Raw genomic sequence first — 24,553 nt, forward strand, 5'->3', positions numbered from 1 at the left:
GACTCCATTTTCATGAAACAACCCAAACATGGGAGTTGAGGCCAGTGACACAGGCAGGGAGCAGGTTCCAGAAAGTGCTATAATTGAGATTATCCAAAATCCAAGCTTCTTACACCATGATCAATTTTTACTGTATTATCTCACCTGTTCATTCATTAAGAATTTCTATCATGCTGTTATTTTAAAACTTATGTATACTCTTTTTAAAAGACAACTTTATATCACTACTGTAACTGGAAAAACTTGCATCATGAACCATAAAGTAGAAATAAACCTTAAAAATACAATAAAAAGCAGCAGCAGTATTAAATTATAACTGACTACAGCTGCTTGCTCTCTCTCGGTTAGAAATGGAAGATAATCAAGAATTCGAAAGATCTTGAAGACATATTAATACTAACTTGAGACTTTCTTCCTGAGGTTGTCAGAGGCATTAACCAAAAGAGTAAGTCTATCTATCACGGCTGGTTCAAGTTCCCTACCTGTGAAAGTCTCCACAAACTCCTCTCCAGGAGTACCCATTAAGTGATCATGCAGGCCACATGGGGAATATGGCTCTATGTCATGAGATGGAGGATCCATTGAGGATTTCAACCTCTGAAAGGGTCTGATTTAAAGTTCAGAAATCTGCAGGAACTGTGGAGATCAGACTGGAGGATGGACAACCAGAAGACAAGCTAGCTTATGAAGACAGAATCTCAGGCAAGAGACTAAGACATCTTAGACCAGGACAGAGGCCATGGGTAGGAGAGAAGGGATCAGGTGAGATAGTGGGGATGCGGGGCTTGACAAAATATGGTGACTGATTGACACAGGTGAATGGTAGGTGGCAAGTCAAGGGTTCTCCTCAGATTGCTGGTTGGTGTAAATGAACGGATAGTGGAACTATTCTCAGAGCGAGGAAACACAATAAGAGAAGCAGGACAGGTGGGTGGGGGAGGAGAAGATGGCTGTTCAGTTTTAAATAAGCAGTAATGGGAAACAGAAGGCCTGGAGCTGAGTTGAATGGTGTCAAATCCCTGCTCTGCCACTTACACTTACTAGGTATTACTGTGATGACCTTGGTCAAGCTGCTAATTCATTTTGTGACTCAGGTTCCCCATCTCAAAACACTGAGAATAGTTCCCTCCTCTCAGGATGAGGTATTCCATGCCAGGTACCTCTCTAGCCACTTTACATATGAGCCAGTACACTCAGATCTATTAGCTATCAGCATCATTCCTGGAAACCCAATTTATTCAGATAATATTTGCTGATCAACAAACATCCTCAGAGTGACCAATAGGAGCCAGGCCCCGAGCTAGTGTCTGCTGATATTCCCTGACAGGCTCCAGCCTCCCCTGCGTCGCCCCTAATGGGACATTCAGCCACTAAATTGCCATCCTGCCATCCTGCCATACTGCTTCTTTTTTTTAAAGATTGATTTATTTATTTGAGAGAGAGAGAGATTGGGAGTGGTGGGGGGAGGCACTGGGAGAGAATTTCAAGTAGGCTCCCTGCTGAGCATGGAGCAGGATGCTGGGCTCCATCTCACAACCCTGAGATAAGACTTGAGCCGAAACCAGGAGTCTACCGCTTAACTGACTGAACTACCACGTGGTCCCTATCTACTGCTTCTTGACAGGCCAACTTGAGAAAGAGGCTCATGTTCCTATTTACCACCCACCTACATCTTTAAGAGTAAAGGGAAAAGGGTTATTGAAGCCTTCATGAACTATAAAATTGCCTTCAAATCTAGGCAAAGCATTAGTTACAACCTAAAAAGCCCACTTTTTATTTGGTTTGACTCTCAAAGTGGGATTGGAATAGAGACATAGTTGGAGGTGGAGAATAGTAGTTGATGTCAGTGGCTCCCCCAGCACCCCAGAAAGACCCCAGGGAAACTGACAGGACCTCCCAAGCATATTGGCTAACTTTCTTTTTTTTTTTTTAATTTTTTTTTTTTTTTTTTTTTTTTATTTATGATAGTTACAGAGAGAGAGAGAGGCAGAGACACAGGCAGAGGGAGAAGCAGGCTCCATGCGCCGGGAGCCCGATGTGGGATTCGATCCCGGGTCTCCAGGATCGCGCCCTGGGCCAAAGGCAGGCGCCAAACCGCTGCGCCACCCAGGGATCCCTGGCTAACTTTCTTAAAAGGAGATTTCTTCATTTATCCTAAATGAATGGATTTCAGTACCAACATTTCAAAGCACAACAAAGCCCAAAGCCGTCTTTTCCCGTCTCTTCCCTTGCTGCAACAGAGACTTTCCACCCCATTTGCCATTTTGCCGAAGGAAGTGTTTCAATCCTCTTATTCTCCAAAAAGCAGAATCACTGGCAGACCTTGGAGATACTCTGCCCTAGATTAAATCAGGATTCTGGTGCTCCTGAAAAGGGCGTCCTTTCCTTTACAACTCACCAAAGGACAGCTGTGACGGCAGTGAGCCCAGGAGCAAAGCTAAGACTGGGAGGGGAGCTCAGGCCCACGCTTCAGTCTCGGGATCCCTGGGGACAATCTCTCCCCTGAGCTCCTTCATTCGTTCCCAACCTGCCCCACTCTTCAAGGTCGTATTTAACCTAGATTACAGTTATCCTGAGATTCCATGCTCAGAGTCACAGTGAAAAGTTTGATGCCTACTCTACATTTTCAATGTAGAGTAAGTTTACGAGTAAGGACTGGTGGTTACGAAATATTTCCTGAGCTCCACTAATCACCATGGGATTACAGAGGCATCCTGTGGGCCATGCTGGCCAGTCCCTTAGAGCTTCAATCAAAGAATAGAGAAACTCAGCATCTCAAGGGATGTATGCAGTAAACAGTGTTCATCCGTGGAATGCAAGCTCACTAGGCCAATGAAATATTTAATTTAAACACTTATTCTTCTAAGCACATCAAATTTTGGTGACCTAGACCAACCCTTCTTCTTCTGTCTGTCCCCAGTAGTCTCATTTTCTCATATTCCCTTTCTTCCTTCTCCTAGTTCTCGTTTTCTCTCAATATTTCCTGCTTCCTTCTTTCATGAGTCTCTTCAATTACAGCCAACATTTGCTATGTACCTGCATGCCAGGTCCTCTGGTAACTACTTTTATGCATCACTTGATGTAATCATCCAAAGCTAAGAGGTATGGTCTTAGCTTGTTTGGACTGCTATAGCAGAAGGCCTTTTATAAGACTGGATGGCTTATAAACAACAGAAATTTACTTCTTACAGTTCTGGGGACTGGAAATTCCAAGATCAAGGTGCCCGCAGATTCAATGTCTGGTTAGAACCTGCTTCCTAAGCGACTGCCTTTTTGCTGTAACTTCACATGGCAGAAGAGATAAGGAAGTTCCCAGGGGTCTTTTTTATAAGGGCACTAATCAGATTCATGAAGCTCTCTCCTCATGACCTGATCACCTCTTAAATGCTTCACTTCCAAACACCATCACATTGGGGGTTAGGATTTTAAAATATGAATTTGGAGGGAAGGGTACAATATTCAGCCCACAGGTATTACTGTTGTTGTTGTTATTATTATTATTATTATCATCATTTCTATTTAAGATATGAGGACCCCAGAGTTTGAAAGATGAGGCAACTTACCCACAGTCTTACAACAACTTGCCCAGCTCTCCTTCAAGCTACATCTTTTTTTTTTTTTTTTAAGATTTAAAAAAAATTTATCTATTCATGAGAGACAAAGAGGCAGAGACATAGGCAGAGGGAGAAGCAGGCTCCCTGTGGGGAGCTCAATGCAGGACTTGATCCCAGGACCCCAGGATCATGACCTGAGCCAGAGGCAAACGCTCAACCACTGAGCCACCCAGGCATACCCACTTTCAAGTTACATCTTGAAGCCCTGTCTGGCTGGCTCCATAATTGCTACTCTTCAACCACTGAGTTTCTCTCTCCTTCACCTCCTCCTTCTCCTTTTCCACAAGCCTAGTGGGTTCAGGCAGCACTGATGTACTTCCAAGACTCTTCCCAGGTTTACAGCTCACAGCTCAAAAGGGAGCCCACATGGGTTGTCAAGGGCAGCCCACAGAGCTATATCCCCATTCGGATGCCATTTGGTGCTTTACTTTGAACTTATTTTCCTAGAGACAGATCAACTGAGGCAGTGGTCTATATCTTTTTGCCAGCTATCAATAGCTAACCCCTATTGTTGTTCATTTGATATGAGGAAAATGATGCACTGGACCTCTCACTTGAAGACAACACACACACAAAATAGTCACTTTTCTATTAAAAACTTAAAGTTTAATTTTTAGTACTGAGGATTTAATGATGCTTCCAGCAAATAGGCTACAAGCCACAATATGGCAAAATCCACCAGGAATCTCTGAACTTATTTTTTTTATATGATCCTTGTTTCTCAATCCAAAGATAACACCACAAAATGATGAAGCAAACCTTTCGACACTGGATTGCCTACAAAATCCCAACCAATTGTCCCAAACTTTTGAAGGGCACCCACTTTCCTAGCTCTACTCGTAATTATAGTGTTGGGCAACTATCGAAACTCAACACGGCTCAGAAATCACAACATTATAATGAAGCGGGTCCCTTTTTACAACTATTTTATATTGATTGTACTAACCTTCTTCTTTTAAACTTTTCCACATGTTTAAATCCATTTTTATTTAAAAAAAAATAAGTAGCGCTTTTTTTTGCCCAAGACCCCAAAATAAATAAACACTATATATGAATAACATTTGTAATGTTACTGAGCAGTGCCAGCCATTGAGGGGAAAATGTTGGCCCAAATCAGCAAATTCTCTTCCTTCCAAAAATAAAAAAGGCAACAACATCAGCATAATTACTGGTTTGTTTGGGTTTTTTTCTGTTAAGTTGTGGTTTTCTTGGTTACAACAATGGGCAGTATAACCAGAGTAACACTAATATTATATTAAAGGAGTCCTGAAATTAGCAGAGGTAAAATTCATTAATTTGATACTTTATTTAACAATTTTTTCTGTTCTCTCCTTAATTCAATACCAAAATAATAATAATAATAATAATAATAATAATAATAATAATTTTATACAACACTGCTATGGTAACTGGAGTTTTAAACATGGATCCTATCCAAAATTTCTGTCCCTTAATTATTCAATTAAACTTTAATCTGAGGCTATTTTGCTGATGGAACTGAACTCAAGTCAGCTGACCTAAAAATATGAGATCTGGACCTGATCCAGTCAGATAAGCAGAGAGTTTTTTGTTTTTTGAGATTTTTTTTCCTACTCTTAGCCAAAGAGGAAGTCAGAAATATTTGAAGTGCAAGAAGGATTCAGCGTGTCCTTGATGTCTCTGAATATTGAAGAGTCACATGTTTGATTCAAGTCAACTTTCAGGGACTGAGAAAGCCCCCAGCTGATAGCCAGCTGGGTAGTGGGGACCACAGTCCTACAACCACATGGAACTGAATTCTGCTAACAATTGGAATGAACTGGAAAGTGGATTCTTTCCAGAGCTTCTAGATGAGAACCAGCCCAGCCTCCACCTTGGTTTCAGATTTGTGAGACCCAGAAACCAAGTCAAGCCTACCTAAATATCTGACCTATGGAACTGTGAGATAATGCACTGGAATGATTTTAAGCAGCTAGATAGGTGGCAATTTGTTATGCAGCAATAAAATAGCAACACACCTACCATGTGCATGGCTCTATGCTAGAGGATTCCAAGAGGAAGTGTATTCACTTCGGTGTGGTCAGCTACTGAGTAGTCTTCCTCCCAGAACATGAACTAAGAGCATCTCTTCCTCCTATAAGTCCACAGACTTGTGTGGCACCAAGTTATTTTGTGAAGAGTCAGAAGCAAATGAACAAAGGAAGAGGTGCAATCAAACAGCAAATAGCAGGTGGAAAGCCCTCTGGGATTCAGCAGGTTGGAGGATGGCCAAGCATCCTGGAAGAGTAACCATGCCCTGAACAACCAGGTTCCTTATAGAGCTATTTAAGGATTAATTTTTTTTTTAATTATAGGTCAGCAATTAAATTCTACCTGACTTAAACAATAGGGAACTGTATTATGGGACATAACAGGAAGTCATATGTTAGGGGAGCATAAGACTGGTTTGGTTAACAATGACTTGAAAGTCCCAGATTCTTTCCACCTCTCTGCTCCGCCAATCTGTGATGATTTTGTATTCTAGTTGGTGGAAGATGGCTATAACTGCTTTAGTCTTTGCATTTAGAAACAATACTATCCAGAAGCATATTAGGATCAAGGGAACATTTTCCCAGAGGCCCCCTAATAGATTTCCCCTCGTAGTTCATTGCCCAGAGTTTGGTCACATGCCCAAGCCTGAACTAATCATGTGCAAAGGAAACAGAGGAAGGACAAGCTTCCCCCAAAGGGAAGAGACTACTGGAAAAACATGCAGGGATTTCCAGAAAAGGAATCAACTCCTAAATGAAATCAGGCTTCTATTAGGATAAAAGAGAGGGGTAGGGATGCTGGGTGGGCAACCAATAGAATCTATTGTGCACAGGGCTGGCACAAAGTTACTCAAAGTTGGCTCTAATGCTCATTATTTGGGCCTTATCTCACTTAATCCTCATAGTGATCCTAAAGGAGAATTATCATTATTATAGTTAAAGATAAATAAACCTAGTTTTTTAAAAGATTATTTATTTATTTATTTGACAGAGAGAAAGCACACAAGCAGGGGGAGCTGCAGTGGGAGAGAAAGAAGCAGACTCCCCACTAATAAAAAACTATAGCCCCAAGAGTCTAGTGTAAATTTTTCTAGTCCCTTTCAATCAGGCTGGGTGACTGTGACACAAATATAGTTGAGAATTAGGAGTAGGAAGTGGAACAGGGCACTAGTGAGAACCCATGCCACGTATTCAGCCTCATCAAGAGAAGAGAGCACTACAATAGACCTGAAAGGGGAAAATACAATCTTTCTTGGCACAAATCACTCCCAAATGGAACCTGGGGCTTCCTCAGACTGCTTCCTTGATGCTATCTCACCCTTGTAAAATAGGAGATGTGAAAGTCCATAGTACCAGATGTTTTTCTTCTACCAATGTTTCTCCAAAGCATTATTATAGCTTAACAATAGATTAAAGCAAAAAGAAATATCTTTTCTTTAAAATGTTTGTGTCTGAGAGAGAGGACAGAAAGCGCTAGATTTTCTCTTCATTATCAGATTCAACCAAGATAAAAGATTTCCTTTTTTGTTAGGATTAAAAGGGATACATTCTTCAAACAATTTTCGCTTTGATGCCCATTGAGTACATATTTTAAATAGTTTCCAGAGACATGATCATGCACTTATCTCTTTGGGATGGCATGCTGTAACAGACAGGACTCTGCAGTTGCAAGTGACAGAAAAAGAATAAATTTAAGCAAAGAACAGTACTGGCTTATGTAACCAAGATATCTGGGAATATGACTCTAAGGCACAGCTGGACATGACAGAGCCTCAAATAATGTCATCTGGATTATGTTTCACTCTTTGTCTCTCAGCTGTATGTTCTTCTATGTTAAGTTCTGTTCCCAGTCAGGCTGAATCCACAGAATGGCTGGATGGCTTTCATAGCCCTGGGCTGAAACCTTTGCGTAGAAGAGAGCTTGTCTTCCTCTGTAGCTCCAGCAAAGTCCTAGGGCTGGGCTCTGATTGGCTCTAACAGGGTCATGTGTTCATCCTTGAACCAATCACTGCATCCAAGAAAACATCACTCTTTGACCAGGTCTGGAACAAGGCATAAACCCTGTGGACTGATGGGTCCCCAGTGAAAATACCCCCTAATATTTATGGGATATTACTAAAAGGAGAAGGATGGAGACTGGGTGAGCAAATCACCTCCACAAAGACAGCTCCTTTCTTACAATGATAACCCATTCTTTCTCCTTTCATGCCAGCACATCACCACGCACAAAGCCACATGTATCAAATAAGTAAAAGACAAGGGACAAGGATGGTTGACACCACGTTCCCTATGCAGCAACCATTAGGAGTAGCATGAGCAACTTCTTTATCCTACTCTTATCAGACTGAACCTACAAAATTCCCATTTTTCATATGTTAAAAACTATCAAGTATCAGCAATGGCATATGGTTCATCCTAAAATGATGAGTGGGTTCTCCCTAATTTCACCAAGCCCATTCATATTCATAAAGGCTAAAATTTATGTAGATAGAGCTTGTACCAGGGCTTTAACTCTAGCACTAAAAAAAATTTGTGTGTGTGTGTGCCGATAAAATACCATTTTAATCTATTTTACATGAAAATTTCCTTTGACAATTATTCCCTTGTTAAAATTTTGGCCACTGCATTTTCACTTTGTTTTTTTTTTTTTTTTCAGTTTTTTTTTTTAATTTAAATTCAATTTACCAATGTACAGTATAAACACCCAGTGCCCATCCCATCAAGTGCCCTCCTCAGTGCCCATCACCCAGCTATCCCATCACCCACCCACCTCCCCTTCCACAATGCTTTGTTTGTTTCCCAGAGTTAGGAGTCTCTCATGGTTTGTCTCCCTCTCTAATTTTTCCCACTCAGTTCCCCTCCTTTCCCTTATACTCCCTTTCACTAGTTCTTATATTCCATGTTCGAGTGAAACCATTTCATGATTGTCCTTCTCCAACTGACTTACTTCATTCAGCATAATATCCTCCAGGCCCATCCATGTCAAACCAAATGGTGGGTATTCACTTTTTCTGATGGCCGAGTAATGTTCCATTGTATATACCACATCTTCTTAATCCATTCATCTGTCAAAGGACATCATGGATCCTTCCACAGTTTGGCTATTGTGGACATTGCTGCTATGAACACTGGGGTGCAGGTATCCCGACATTTCACTACATCAGTATCTTTGGGGTAAATCCCCAGTAGTGCAATTGCTGGGTCGTAGGGTAGCTCTATTTTTAACTTGTTGTGGAAACTCCACACTGTTTTCCAGAGTGGCTATACAAGCAAGCCCTAAAAATTAAATACAAAGTACTTTCATGGATTATCTTAAAAGGAAAAAACATGCAAAGCTATACTGTTAGAAAGTGGATCAGTCATTATCAGGGATGAGAGATGGGATAAGGAGACTGACTATAAGGGGTACAAGAGAACTTTTGGAGGTGAAGGAAATGTCCTATCAGTGATTATGGTGGTGGTTATGCAACTGAATGCATTTGTCTAAACTCATCAAATTAAAGACTTATCATTGGCAGATTATACTGTATGTAAATTATACTTCACCAAAGCTGACCCTCCAAAGAATTAAATTAAAAAACACACAATGAAGTAGTGTTTTATTGACAAAGAAACTAAAGCTGCCGTAATATAACTATTTGGCCAAGAATCAGGGGAGGGTATGCAGCAAAATCTGTAGCAAAGTTAGAGCTGAAGGGCCCTTAGAGACCAGCTGATTCAGCCCCTTTAGGTACTGATCTAGACAGCCTGCAGTGGCAGGCTCTCCCTCTCCTTTTGGTAATGGCAGCTTGATTTATGTGACCTCAGCCCATGTAGGTGACCCTGCTCCTCTGGATCCAGGGGAGAACTCAAGCATGGTATGCTGCACATACCATGCAGCAAAGTCCATCGGCCCAATATCCAAGGCAGGGACTTTGCACAGTGGGAACTAATGACAGGAAGGCCTAGGACTTTTGTGCAAGTATCGTGATAAGAGCATCCTTTTCCTGAAACAGAAGCACTTGGGGATGCAGTGGAGACAAAGCCAGCATAATTTACCTGAGAATGAAGATGGCATGCAAGAATAAGGAAGTAAGAGAGCAAGAGTGCCCTGCCCTACTGCTATCTGCACTACCCAGGCATATGTCAGCTATGAGAGCCAGACAGGCTCTTTTGGCCTGAGCCAGTTTGCTTTGTGTCTTCTGTCATGTGCACCCAAAAGGTCTTGTTCGTGTCAATGGGGGAAGTGAAGACCCTCAGAAGAAGAGCATTTTGAGCTGAATCATGTCTCTCCAAAAGATGTGAAGTTCTAACCCCAGCTACCCATGAAGATGGCCTTATTTGGAAAGAGAGTTTTTGCAAGTGTAGTAAATTGAGGTCACACCAAATTAGAGGGGTGCCTAAATCCAATATGACTTTTGTCCATGTAGGGAGAGATGCAAAGACATGCACTCACACACAAGGTGAGATGGGAATGTTGCAGCTTCAAGCCCAACAATGTCAAGTATTGCCAGCAAACCACCAGAAGCTAGAAGAGGCAAGGAAAGACTTTTCCCTAGAGCCTTCAGAGGTAGGTCAGCCTGCCAACAACTTGATTTCAGACTTTTAGCCTCCAGAACCGTGGGATAACAAGTTCCTATGTTTTCAGCCACTCATCTGAGGCACTTTGTTGTGGCAGCACTAGGACACTAACACTGATTCTGGTACCAGGAAAATGAGGTTTGCTATAACAAATACCTAACAATGTGGAAGTGGCTTTGAAATGGGGTCATGGGTTGAAGTTGGAAGAATTTTGAGGTACATGATAGAAAAAGCCTGGATTGCTTTGAGGAGACTGTCGGTAAAGTAAGGACATTACACACAATTCCAGGAAGGACTCAGAAAGAAGAGAGAGCTACAGGAAAGCTCCATTCATCTTCATGAATACATATATCATTAGAAACAGAACGTGCTGGAAATAGGAATGGTGGAAGTTCTTCTGGTGAGGCCTTAAAAGGAAATTATGAACATGTTATGGACAGTGGAGGAAAGGTGATTCTTATATACACAGTGGCAGAAAACTTGGCTGAGTTATGTTCTGCTGTGAGGTGGAAAGTAGAGCTTGTGAATGATGAACTTGGATTATTTTGTTGAAGAGACTTCAAAGCAAAGTATGGAAGTTGTGGCCTGGTTTCTCCTTGCTGCTTATAGCCAAATTTGAGAGGAAAGAGATAAATTGAAAGCAGAATTGTTAAAAAAGAAAAAAAAAAAACAAAAAAAAAACAACAACAGCACTTGGTGATTTGGATAATTTTTTTGCCTATCCAGATAACAAAAAATGAGCAAGTGGGCTCTGGAAAGAATACTACGAGTGTGTGGATGAGCCAATTCTGGCTAGAGAGATTAGATGTGTGACTCCCGGATCCAATCAACCATCTCTGCAGGAGCAAGGAATAGAGATGGGATCATCCAGGAAAAATCTGTGGAATACCCTCCAGATTATTGACACAGATCTCCCTAACATTCGTGGAAGACTGTTAAATAAGCAGAAACACTGTCAGCCTGGCCTGGAAGAGACAGAGGTGAGATGAAAGGAAGGAAGGATGACTCTGAGGGCAGAGCCACAGATTCAGAGGCCAAAGGAAGTGGGATGCAAAGGATGGGGTTGCTACCCGGGGCCCAGATAGTGGTGCCTGGAGTCACAGAAGATTATTCTCAAGCCTTACCTAATAGAACTTGTCCTGCTGGGGACCATCTCTTCAATAAATGGTGCTGGGAAAATTGGACAGCCACCTGCAGAAGAATGGAACTAGGCCATTCTCTTACACCATACACAAAGATAAACTCAAAATGGATGACGGACCTAAATGTGAGACAAGATTCCATCAAAATCCTAGAGGAGAACACAGGCAACACCCTTTTTGAACTCGGCCACAGAAACTTCTTGAAAGAAACATTTATGAAGGCAAGGGAAACAAAAGCAAAAATGAACTATTGGGACTTCATCAAGATAAAAAGCTTCTGCACAGCAAAAGAAACAGACAACAAAACTAGAAGACAACCTACGGAATGGGAGAAGATATTTGCAAATGACATATCAGATAAAGGGCTAGTATCCCAGATCTCTAAAGAACTTATTAAACTCAACAGCAAAGAAACAAACAATCCAATCATGAAATGGACAAAAGACACGAACAGAAATTTTACCAAAGAAGACAGACACGGCCAACAAGCACATGAGAAAATGCTCCACATCACTTGCCATCAGGGCAATACAAATCAAAACCACAATGAGATACCACCTCACACCAGTGAGAATGGGGAAAATTAACAAGACAGGAAACAACAAATGTTGGAGAGGATGTGGAGAAAGGGGAACCCTCTTGCACTGTGGGTGGGAATGTGAACTGGTGCAGCCACTCTGGAAAACTGTGTGGAGGTTCCTCAAAGAGTTAGAAATAGAACCACCCTATGACCCAGCAATTGCACTGCTGGGAATTTACCCCAAAGATACAGATGCAGTGAAATGCCAGGACACCTGCACCCCGATGTTTCTAGCAGCAATGTCCACAATAGCCAAACTGTGGAGGGAGCCCCCGTGTCCACTGAAAGATGAATGGATAAAGAAGATGTGGTCTATGTATACAATGGAATATTACTCAGCTATTAGAAATGACAAATACCCACAATTTGCTTCAACATGGAGGGAACTGGAGGGTATTATGCTGAGTGAAGTAAGTCAATTGGAGGACAAACATTATATGGTCTCATTCATTCGGGGAATATAAAAAATAGTGAAAGGGATTAAAGGGGAAAGGAGAGAAAATGAATGGGAAATATCAGTCAGGGTGATAGAACATGAGAGACTCCTAACTCTGGGAAACAAACAAGGGGTGGTGGAAGGGGTGGCGGGGGGTTGGGGTGACTGGGTGATGGGCACTGAGGGGGGAACTTGATGGGATGAACGCTGGGTGTTATGCTATATGTCGGCAAATTGAACTCCAATAAAAAAAATATACAAAAAAGAAAAAAAAAAAAAAAGAACTTGTCCTGCTGGGTTGCAAACTTGCTTGGGATTCCTGACCCCTTTATACCTTGCAATTTCTCCTAACTAATGGTAGATAGACTTACCTAGCTCCCCAGAGCCAATCAGTGGCAAACCTGTACACGGTGGCCCTGATTTATACATTGATTTGGCTTACAAAGAAAACAACAAAATTGCATAAGTAAATACTTTAATAACTGTTTCTGCCATAAACAACTAGTTGTTACAATTACTGCATTTATAGATAGGATTCTCAAAGAAGAAACAAATAGTAGTAGAGCTTGTGGGTGTATATTTATTTAGATACAGAGTAATGTAAAATTGGCACTGAGTTTATTATTTTCCTTAATATAAAGAAAAGCAAACTTGAAACAAAACTTAAAAGGCCAAATTAGCACATCTTTTTCATCAAAAACATGAACACACTATGTTCATTAAATGGAATGAATTTGAATTGCCCTATATATTCAGCCACATGTAGAGACAAATTTCTGTATTTAGCCAATTCTTCAATATTAGCCGAGAGCAATTCTTTTCCTTTATACTATGTATGCTAGGAGAAGCCAGAGCTCTCACTCTCTCCTGAGTTTTGTACAATCCACTCTATAAGAAGTATTAACTGAGTGTGATTAATAACAGAACACATACTGATTCTTGGATCCAGCTACGTCGCTCCATGTTATTCCAACGTAGCATGCGGAATGGAAGGATTCAAAAATACAGTTCAACTATCACATTAAAAGTAGTTTGCTTTTTCTTGTATTTCACTGAAAGGCTGATTGAGTGATATTGACCACTCTAAAATAAATAAGTATAAGATAAAGTCTCCTATGGTTCCAAAGTACCTATGATTAAATTCATCTTGAGTCAAACTGAGACGTGAGGAGCCGCGAAATAGCTAAAGATGAACGAATCTCTGCAGAGATGATGTATGGCTCCCCTGACAAATAGAAGAACGTAGCTCTCCTTGCACTTGGGAAGTTAAGATGCCGTTAAGGATGAAATAATGCAGAAGTGAAACACCTGTCATGAAGCCCTGCGTTCTGGACAACAGAAACAGCTGAATCCATCTGCTCCACAAGCACACTGGAAGTCTGGGGTGGTTTGATACACGGTTCAGTGGTGACCGACGAGGTGCAGACAGACGGCACTGGTGAGAACATGAGGTCCTGCTTGCTCATTTTTCCTCTGGTTAGCTTGCTGGCACTTCCCTGCAAGGTGTGGGTCTTTCAGCAGCCCTGCTCTACCTCTTATTTCATCCTCGAGGTTTTTAATAGAACCAGACCTCTCCTACTTTTGACCTAGCAAGGACATAACTTATCCGGGAGTGAAGACAACCCACAGGGAGAAGAAACTGAGAGATGGTTCCTGATGACATTGTTTGAATCCCTGGATGGAACATGGTCTAGACTCTGAGCCTAGAGATGGTTCCTCTTGTTCCAGGGGAGAGGTCCCTGACCCAGGCCTCAACAACCAGTGCTCAATGGAAAACTCAGAGCTAGGTATGTGACATGGGCTAAATTTGTCAAGCCAATTAGAGGCTCTGAGCTTCTTATGTTGAGCTTCCAGGGAAGCAGATTCTTCTTTTCCACTTGGCTTTGGGCCTGGAAAATAAAGCTAGTGCTGTGGGTACCTCAGCCTGCTTGAGAATGAACTAGCCCAGGAATGTGTGGGACTAAAGTATGAACACAGGATTCGGGTGTTCTTATGACCTATTCTGAGACCCTGTATGCATCCTCCCTGGAGCCACATATCCCTTTGAACATTTTTGTAAATTTCTTTGTTGCTGTGCTACTTTGGGTTGAGTTTTCTATTTCATACAATCAATAAATAAGGCCTTGCCTACTGTTAAATTCAGCGTGAGCTGGCCATTTCTGGAACCTTCTCCCAGAGCTATTACTGAAGGACCTGAATTCTATTACCTTGGTAATGAACCCATTGCCAAGGACTCCAAGGCCAAGATTAGAATTCTTCCTCTTGGAATGATCAGAAGTGTCATCTAAAATAGCTGAAAGGTGGTTTGCCTGGGTGGCTCAGTTGGTTAAGTGTCCAACTCTTGATTTCAGCTCAGATCATGATCTCAGGGTTATGATATCAAACTCCACGTCAGGGTCGGCACTGGGGGTGGAGCCTGGTTAGGATTCTCTCTCTCTCTCTTTCCTTCTCCCTCTGCCCACTCCACCTCCCTCTCTAAAAAACATGCCCCCCCCAAAAAAAGAAAAAAAATAGCTCAAAAGCCAGTTCTCAGTGACATATGCCATTCATTATAAGAAAGACTAATCCTCATAGCTTTCTTCCACCCTTGCCAAAGCATCATTGTCAAAAGAATAAGGAAGCTGGACTCTCCGGCCCATAATCTGATGTATAACTGTGACTTAGTAAGAACCGAGCAGTGTGCTGGTGCCGACTGTCAGCAGAAGCAACAGATGGGTGCCCTCCTGTCATCGTTCAAGGCCAAAGAGAATCTAAACAAACAAAAGCGCTGCATGGCTCCCAGGCCACAGAGGCCCCACCACACCACATGAGATATCGAGTCTTCACTTCTGTGGTCTGGCTTACCAGCCTGTGTATTCTACATTTGACTGACATGAAAACAAAACACTGGAAATAGTTCATTTTCTGGAAACTTCCTCTCATAGCCACTTGAGGTTCTTGATTTGAACCAGCCTCAGTACCCTTCCATTTTGAAATAACCTTTGAAACTACTGAGGTTCTCCCCAAAGAAGTTGCTTTTCCAGGATTCCTCTTTTCCTCTCCTTCCATACTTTCCCCATATTAATCATCTTGGCAAGGAATGCATCATTAATACTTTCACCCAGCATAGCAGAATTTCTCGGATTTTTCCCCCTCAGATAGACAATTTTTAAGAAAAACAAAAACCTGCAGTTGCCATTCATGTGGCACTTTTAATCTATTTTGAATTGGAACAGATTAGCACTCAGAGAGGTTGTGTAACATGGATCAAAAGAAAAATGAGCTTGGGACGTCTGGTTCACAACATTTGCAAACAAGGACAGTCCTGTTGGCTGAAAGAAGTGCCTATTGTGTAATTAACTGAGATGTCAGCATTCGGCTGGAAAAACGTTCCTCCTGAGGGGCCCTTTTTTCCCAGATCCCACCTTGAAGAATCTGGAATGTGGAAGGAGCCTCATCTGTGGAGCATTCCATTCCAGGGGAGTCAAAGGTGCAGAGAACACTGTCAGGGGCTGGCTTGAGCATGCTGGGGCAGCCACGCCAGACCCCACACAGCGCAGGCGCCCCAGCACGGCGGCGGGAAGGATGAGAACGTCGTTCTCGGCCTGGATTCAGGGATGGCTTAGCTCCATGATGCCTCCTAAGATATCATCATTTAGGAATCCAGTTGTTTGGAAAATACCACAAATATGATTTGATCAAGAAGATGTCATACTTCTTAAGGAAAAGAGACAAAAGGATACCCAAAAAAGGAAAAATGACCAATGGTGAATACCTATTAATTCTGGGGGTAATCCAGATGTTTATCACATTATTCACTATCCTCTTCTGAAAGTTTTTAAAGAAAAGGCAACAACACAGTGTGGAAGAGGCCTGACCTGTGAGCCCAAAGACCTGGCTTCTAGCATCTTCCTCTCCTTACCACCTGTGGGGTTTCACCTGAATCAGGTCCTTCGGGAGGCCTCCTCATTCCCATCTCTGCAGAGAGTCTTTCTTCTCTCTGTGCTCCATGGATGTCCCCCCATGACAGTTCTTGACCAAACTGGCCAAAGTTTGGGAACAGAGATCCTGAACAGGTAAGGGCACATACATATACATATAGCCTATACATATTCTTCTGCTCTTTGCTTAGAAAGTTGTTTTTTTCCTATGAATTAATATAGTTCAGGCCTTGTTATCCTAAGGGTATAAAGTTCTTGAGACCTCAGGCTAGGATCAGTCTGAAGGTATGTTGTTTGGTCCAAGCAGTGAGGTCTATACAGTGTTTTAAATTTCAATCCATTGCCAACACTTTCTTTAATGGGATGGTTCACTTTAAAACATGAATTTCCAACTCTGACAACAGGGGACCTTCCTTTGCATATGGCAGCACTGGCTGGACATGAGCAGTGGTGGTCTATCTCAGAGGAGACATGGGCTTGTCCCAGTCCCTTGCCTCTGCCATCACATTCCTCACCTGAAGCTCAGAATCACCACTGTTTATCATCAGACACCTGCCCAGCTCGGATGGATTCTGAGCTTTGTATCCTATGGCACATAGAGCTCTGACTTCTTTACAGTAGGGAGAGGCTCGTTGCTCAGGGCAAGGATAGGAGTGAAGAGGAGATGATTTCATGGAGGATGCAGAATTTTAGCTGTGCTTGGAGAGGTAGACTCGTCTTCAAGAAAAAAGAAAATATCTATTTCTAAAGCAATAGTAAACAGAATTGTTATTTTTAATATGGAAATCCTAAAAGCAGTACTGGGTAATGAGCCAAGTTCTGAGTAAGGATTCGTTAGCCCCTATGAATAGCCATGCTGTTCAAAAATATATAGCTCGAGGATCTCAAAATTCAGAAGGACCACTAACTTAAAGCCAACGAAATTGAGAGCTGTATGCTGCTCTGAGTGCCCCCTGGGGAGGAGAGGTTTAGCTCTAAAGGGCCGCAACTCATGTTACATGGTCCTTTTGATTTGTTTACCATCTCAGGAGGTAGATGTCTATGGACAAAAGGAGATAGAAATGTGCAAGAACTACTGGGTATTTACCCCCAAAGACATAGATGCAGTGAAACACCAGGACACCTGCACCCCAATGTTTATAGCAGCAATGTCCACAATAGCCAAACTGTGGAAGTAGCTTCAGTGTCCATCGACAGATGAATGAATAGAGAAGATGTGGTCTATGTATACAATGGAATATTACTCAGCCATTAGAAACGACAAAATCCCACCCCATTACCATTTGCTTCAACGTGGATGGAACTGGCGGGTATTATATTATGCTGAGTGAAGTAAGTCAGTTGGAGAAAGACAGTCATTATATGGTTCCACTCATACGGGGAATATAAGAAATAGTGAAAGGGATTATAGGGGAAAGGAGGGAAAATGAGTGGGAAAACTTAGAGAGGGTGACAAAACATGAGAGACTCCTAACTCTAGGAAACAAACAAGGGGTAGTGGAAGGGGAGGCGGGCAGGGGGATGGAGTGACTGGGTGATGAGCACTGAGGAGGACACTTGATGGAATGAGCACTGGGTGTTATACTATATGGTGGCAAATCAAACTTCAATAAAATATATGTTTTTATATATACATATAAAGAAATGTGCAAGAAAAGGAATCGGCTAGTTTATGAAAGGCATCAGACAGGGTTCTTTTGCTAGCAAGCAAATGACACTCACTATAGCAACCGAAATCAAGATGGAATGTTTTGAAAGTATACAGGACCTCACAGAATCAACAGGAAGACTGGAGTATAAGATCTGAGAAAGAAGGAATGACAGATACCATGGATTTCCAAGTGGCAAGAATTGGTCACATTATGGTCAGGAAAATGACAAAGAAAGAGTATCTGGGACATTCTGCTTAAACTGAAGTCCTGGAAGAGTCTGATGGGCCATGACTGGGTCAGGGGCTTCTCTCTGACTAAGGAAAAGCTGAGAAGCTGGCTAAAGTCTTCAACCAAGGACATTCATTGAGGAAGCATCCAAAAGAACTGGGCATCACTTGGTGGTTTCACCTTCACCTTCACCATTGAACAGCACAATGAGGAAGTCCAGAAGCAAAGAGAAGTGGAGTACATAAAAACGAAATCTTCAGCCTTCTCTCCCCAACAAAATGAAACAGCAGCATGTTTTAGAACTCTATAAGGCAAAGATGACTTTGTGGCCACTTTGATCTGTGACCCATGACTCAGATCAAAGGAAGAAACCGTGAAAGTCATTTTCCTGCCCAATCTCTTCTATCTGCCTGTATTAAAGACAAGACACAGCAAGAAACAAACAAGAAGGCTGAGCACAATGTGACCAACCCTGCGAGGAAAATCCCTGTCAGCCGGCTGCAGATGGAGAGCAGAGTCCAGTGCCGGGTGGTCTATGGAAGCTCTGTCTCTTCCCATCACGTCAGGTGAGGGGAAGAGAGATCCCAGTGAGGTCTTTCCCCTCCCACCTTCCTAATTTCTCCTAGCAAAGAAGCCTTAAAGAATTAATCATAGACAGAGCTACCTTATATGGAGATCCAATATACAGAAACTGGAGCCTGCCAAGTTATGAGTTTTGCAACAAAATTACCACAACCTAAGACACTGCCTAAAATGAACTGTGCCTCATGACCATGTCCGCCTGGCCTCCTCCCCACCACACACAGACACGCATATACTTAGACGACAAAACTAAACAACCCGGGAAAAGGCAGACAGCTGGTGGTACAGAAGAATTCCTGGTCTAGCCTGAATTCCCCAGAGACTGGTTCTGGCACAGAAAGCTGCCTCTTCTATCCCTCCTCTTATGCCCATGTATCCCCCTACTGTAAGTAGTCTCTTCCACCAATAAAATAAAAGAAGTTGAAACCGAAGTTCATTAACACTTTCCCTTTGGCTTCTTCCCTACTGACTCTCATTCAGTACCTGTGTGGTAGGCCAGGACATACATTACATCTTGAAACGTTCCACGCAGCCCTGCCCTACAGGTAGGTACTGAGAGCCGTGTCTACAGATAAGGCAGGCTCAGGGAGATGTGAATCATGTCCAAGTTCCCAAGCAGCTAACATATAGGGGGATGGTTCCACCATGCACTAGAAGCCCAAGCTCCTTCTCCATCAGGTCTCTGACCTTCATCTGTGGCTGGCCACAAGTAAGACAGGAACCCCGCTTCTCAGAGGACCATCCAAGGATTCAATTGCAAGGAACAACTGCCACCCAACAATAACTTATAATAAGTGAGTGCTTTGCTTTTTTTCATGAATAAAAATGTCTGGAAGTGCGCAGTGAAGGGCAGGTGCAGCTGCTCAAGAATACCACTGAGGCACCAGCTTCTCTCATCTTCCTGGTCTACCACCCTTAGCCTATGGCTTTCATCTTCATGGTAGTAGAATGGCTATTGCATCTCCAGGCATAGGATCTGTCTGTGTTCCAGGCAGGAAGGAGGGAGAAGGGGAAAAGCTGTCTCTTTACAAATCTTTACGCTGTCAAGTGGTGGGAGAAACCTTCTCTAGGAGCATCTGTCAATTTGCCACTGGTCAGAACTAGGTCACCTGGCCATTCCCAGGTGCACAATAGGCTGAGAGATCACGGAGAAGACAAGAAGGGGATGGAAATTGACTCTGTGAGTCATGATATAGAGTCTACCATGATGGGCCATATCAATAATTTAAGCAAATTCAAGCAAAGGGAACAATTCTTTATGGCTTTCTTCGTTCAAGAACCAATATAAAACCATGCATAATTAGAGACTTGAAAGTAAAAGTTTTTGTGCTGCTACCATGCCAATCAAATATATCATCCTTCATAATTTATTCACTCCATGAGCCCTTGTTGGGTCAAGGATAATTTTTTCAGTGAATGATATCTGGCACTTAAAATGCACTTCAAAACGTTTATTGAGTTGAACTAGATCATGTTTATCTAATAATGAAGAAGAAACATTTCCTGAGTGCTGGGTGCAATGATTCAAAAGAAACAGATGACACCATTGCTACCTGTAAAGAGTTTGTAAATCCAGCAAGAGGGCTCAGGAACACAAGTATATACTATAAAACAGTCACTTGCTATACTATGATAATGAGATAGGCAGCTTGAAGGTAGGAAAGAGAAGTATGTTTAGGGTGGGGTTTGATCTGGACCCAACAGAAAAACACCTACCACTGCTGACGTCACTCCTAACACCACCGTCAGCCCCAAAGAGGAAGAAGCTTCAGTGCCTGCTGCTTTTTATACCAATCCTTCAAGTCGGTATGACCCTCTACACACACTCTCCAGATGCTTAAACCCAGTTCTATCTGGGTTGAGCTGGATCTCCAGAAATGGAGAGAAGAGAGGTTGGAGGCACCTCAAAGAAAAAGCAAAGCAGTAACACAGGTCTAGAGTATGAGTAAGAAGAGGGTGGGTCACAAGCCTGCTGGGTGTTACAAAGGTTCAGAGGGAAGTAAAGCAGAATCTGGTCAGACAAGGACAGAGAGCCATCCGAATGCAAGAGGAGGTCTGGACTTGTGGATATCAGAGTATCAGAAAGACCCTAGTTATTGTGACAGTGATATGAGGTCACTGTGGACACTGGAAAAGTGTATCAGATAGCTATGTGGCAGGAAGGAGAGGAGGGGCAGAAGGGAGAGGAGGAAACTAGTGAGAGCTGGCTCCAGCTTCCCAATGCAAGAGGGTGAGAACTTAGTTTCCTGTGGCAAGGAAAGTGTATAACCCAGGGCTAAAGGGCAGACTTACTTGGGTGCTTTGCCAGCTACCAGCCTTCTCTGCATGTTTTGTGACAGAACCAGTCCCCTGGCCACAGCCCACTGAAACAGGGCTTATTGAACCACAACATGATAAAAATACAGCCACAGTCTCTCCCTCCTAGGAATCTGGGGTGGAAGTCAAACCTTCACTACCAGCACTGGCCTCAGAAAGGCAGGTGAGTTCAGGGTTGGGGCCTGTGTTCCTGGCAAAGCCCAGAAAGCCATGCTGCAAAGAGGTTGAAAAGAGAAGCAACAGTTGCTAGTAGGCAGGAAAGAGTGCCTTGGTTTCTAAGAACTACCCTTCTCCTGCCACAGCCCCTCAGGAGACCTTGTTATTCTACTGCTCTTGGTTCCGTAAATTAACTCTCTATCCTCTCTATCTGTAGAGGCTAGCTTGAGTGGGTTTCTTTCATTTGTAAGCACAGTGACCCCAGTGGAGACAAAGATATTTCAAAGTAAGACACAAGAGGGGCTGGACAAAGGTGACTCCAGGCTGCTAGCCGTGATGTCCAGTAGATGGGAAGGTGGTACCTTCAACTGCCATAAGGCCAGCAGGATGGGGCCCAGGGGGAGAGTAATGCTGTTGATCTTTAGACAATGGCGAGGTTTCTCATCCATGACAGGTGGAAATATGGAGCCAGTCAACCAATGCCACCAACCCATACCTGATCAAGAATTGGCTACTGGTATGCCCATGTATCTTGCACAAAGTTATAGCACAAGCACTAAATTTATGTTTGTTCATTCATTCCAATATTTAATTCTTTTTTTTAAAAAAAGTTATTTATTTATTTATTCATTAAAGACAGAGAGAAGCAGAGACATAGGGAGAGGGAGAAGTAGGCTCCCTGCAGGGAGCCCAATGCAGGATTCGATCCCAGAACCCTGGGCTCATGCCCTGAGCCAAAGGCAGAGGCTTAATCACTGAGCCACCCAGGTACCCTCCCAATATTCAATTCTTAACAGAAGCTACCAGAAAATGGAAACAAAATGTGTATTTCATCAAAGTAAAAATGGCAGATTAATCTTTTTGGTGTTATATAAAGCTTAGATCAAGTACATCATTTGTAAAAATGATCACCAATCTACTAGTGCCTCCCTTAATGATTGTTAAATTACCCCTTTAATAGATAATTAATGCATTTAATGCCTCTGACTCTAATGATTACTTTTATGCAAATTTGACTGATAATAGCTGGCAAACACAATACCCCCTTTATCATGATTTAGCCATCTTAATGCCCTTCCTACAAAAGACAGGTCACCTTAAATGCTTTTAATAATAACACAGTTCAGCTTTTCCTCTAAACAAAGAAATATGCATTAATTATACATTGATTTCTCAAAGAGTTTTTCCACCTCCCAGAGAGTTGCTCTAAAACTCTGCAATAAGAGGTCATCCTAATTTCCCAAGGATGGATTTTACTTAGAAAAATTACGTAGAACATTTACTTAGAAAAATTTTCACAACTCAAAATTAGTTGTAAAAGTCTTCAAGCCCCTGATGTAGGAGCTGATAAAGGCAAATCACCCATCTTAAGGCATATCATGAAACACAAATTAGGAAATAAAATCCCCTACAAGTCTGCTTTCAAATTATTTTGCTATATTTAAGAAGTAACCCACAAGGAAGTTAAAAGGTTTCGCTGAGAAACCAATAGATTTTCCTGATGTAAAGGGCATTATGATCATAAAGGAGTGACTGTCCCACTTTCTATCTCCTTCCCATGGAGTTAACAAAGCCCTTCTTATCCTCAGAAAAATTTTAGTAGCCATTCAATCATCACTAATTTATTTATTTATTTTTATTTATTTATTTTTATGATAGTCACACAGAGAGAGAGACAGAGGCAGAGACACAGGCAGAGGGAGAAGCAGGCTCCATGCACCGGGACCCTGACGTGGGATTCGATCCCGGGTTTCCAGGATCGCGCCCTGGACCAAAGGCAGGCGCTAAACCGCTGCGCCACCCAGGGATCCCTCATCACTAATTTATTATACTTCTTTTTGTCTCTAACATTTTCCTGAATACAACCACTACAAAACTGACATACACACTATGTGTACAATTTACACCTATGTTTCCTCTCTCCATACTACCAATGAGTCATGGGGTATCCATACTGTCTGTCCACTTGTGGCCAGTGAGTCATGGGGTATCCATACTGTCTGTCCACTTGTGGCCAGTGAGTGATGGTGTACCAACCTGCAAACATTCTCAGTCACAGACAGTTTCTCTTGCTAGCTGCATGCACCCCTGGCTGCCATTCATTTGGCTTATTGACTAGCAAGTTTAACCATCTTGGCTGACGAGAGAGCTACAAGGGTCATGTCCACCCATGCTGTAAGGAATCAAGAAAATAATTCATAGTGTCCCTAGGAATGCTCAAGGAAATGGACTTTTAGGCAATCAGAGATCCTTGGACATAATGAAAAGATTTCTTGAACATCTCTGCAGTCTGGGAGAAAGCAACCAGCAAGGTCTGAACCCCTTGGCTGAAGGCCTACTGTGATGCAGGCACATATCTTCTGATTCTCTTACAGCTTGCATTTCCAGGAATGCTACCCCTTGCAAAATGGAATCTGCAAGAATCTAACTTAGCACATGAGTCAGAGTGAGCCAAGCAAACAACACATGAGAAAATACCCAAGGGGCTTTATTTCAATTAGAAAAATTCAGAAACAAACACACACACATGGAATCATAGAGCCTCCCAACAAGCATGCCCATTATGTATGGCTTGTAATGGTTAAACTGAAAAAAAAAAAAATGTCTTGAAAATCATCTCTCAATAAAGAAACAGAAAAATAAAGTGATGCATCCATACCTAGAACAGTAGTTATGAGGATTCATTGTAAAAAAAAAAAAAAAAAAAAACCATACTGAATAACAAACAAAAAAGCAAATTGCAAAATATCATAAAGAATATGGAACCAATTATAGAAAATCCTCTTCAGCCAACACTGTGCATTTTATAAGGTACATGCACAAGTGTATAATCATGTTTTGAAAAATGTCAGAAAGGAGAGTGACCCATTTGAAATAGTCATTGTTCCAGGTATTACAATATGGATACATGATCTATCAGCATCTACTAGCAGAGATGTTTCTAGTGACGTGTGGAACTTACTTGCATTTAGCACTTAGGGCCCTCTACCCCCACCCCCACCTTTAAGTTTAACTGTCTTATTATGCCTCCATATACACTGAGTACCACATTAGGGTTTATAACTTTTGCTTCAACCATAAAACATCATTTAAGGAAGGATCGTCTATTATATTCACACCTGTTTTTACCCATCCCAACATTCTTTCCTTTGTGAATTCAAACCCTTCTTCTCCTACTATTTCTTTTCATTTAGAGAACTTTCTTCAGCCATTCTTTTAAAGGTAGACCTGATAGCAATGAATTCTCTCAGTATTTTGTAGTCTAAGAATCCTTGTACCTTTGCCTCATTCCTGAAGGATATTCTTGCTATAATTGACAACCTTTTTCTTTTAGTATATGAAGAGTATTACACCACTT

General features: G+C 42.1%; 1 protein-coding gene and 1 long non-coding RNA gene across 11 annotated transcripts in view; one reads left to right on the top strand and one right to left on the bottom strand.

The window, feature by feature from the left end:
* Nucleotides 1-24,553, bottom strand: part of CACNA2D3 (calcium voltage-gated channel auxiliary subunit alpha2delta 3) — a 946,725-nt gene that overhangs the window by 528,526 nt on the left and 393,646 nt on the right. The gene's annotated exons all lie outside the window — the stretch shown is intronic.
* The window catches only part of LOC111091311, a 31,179-nt gene continuing 22,413 nt past the window's right edge, over nt 15,788-24,553 (top strand). Inside the window, exon 1 of the long non-coding RNA XR_005374882.1 lies at nt 15,788-16,396. This is a non-coding gene — a long non-coding RNA (uncharacterized LOC111091311). The remainder of the gene's footprint in view (nt 16,397-24,553) is intronic.

Source organism: Canis lupus, chromosome 20 (genome assembly GCF_011100685.1).
Source record: "Canis lupus familiaris isolate Mischka breed German Shepherd chromosome 20, alternate assembly UU_Cfam_GSD_1.0, whole genome shotgun sequence".
NCBI lineage: Eukaryota > Metazoa > Chordata > Mammalia > Carnivora > Canidae > Canis > Canis lupus.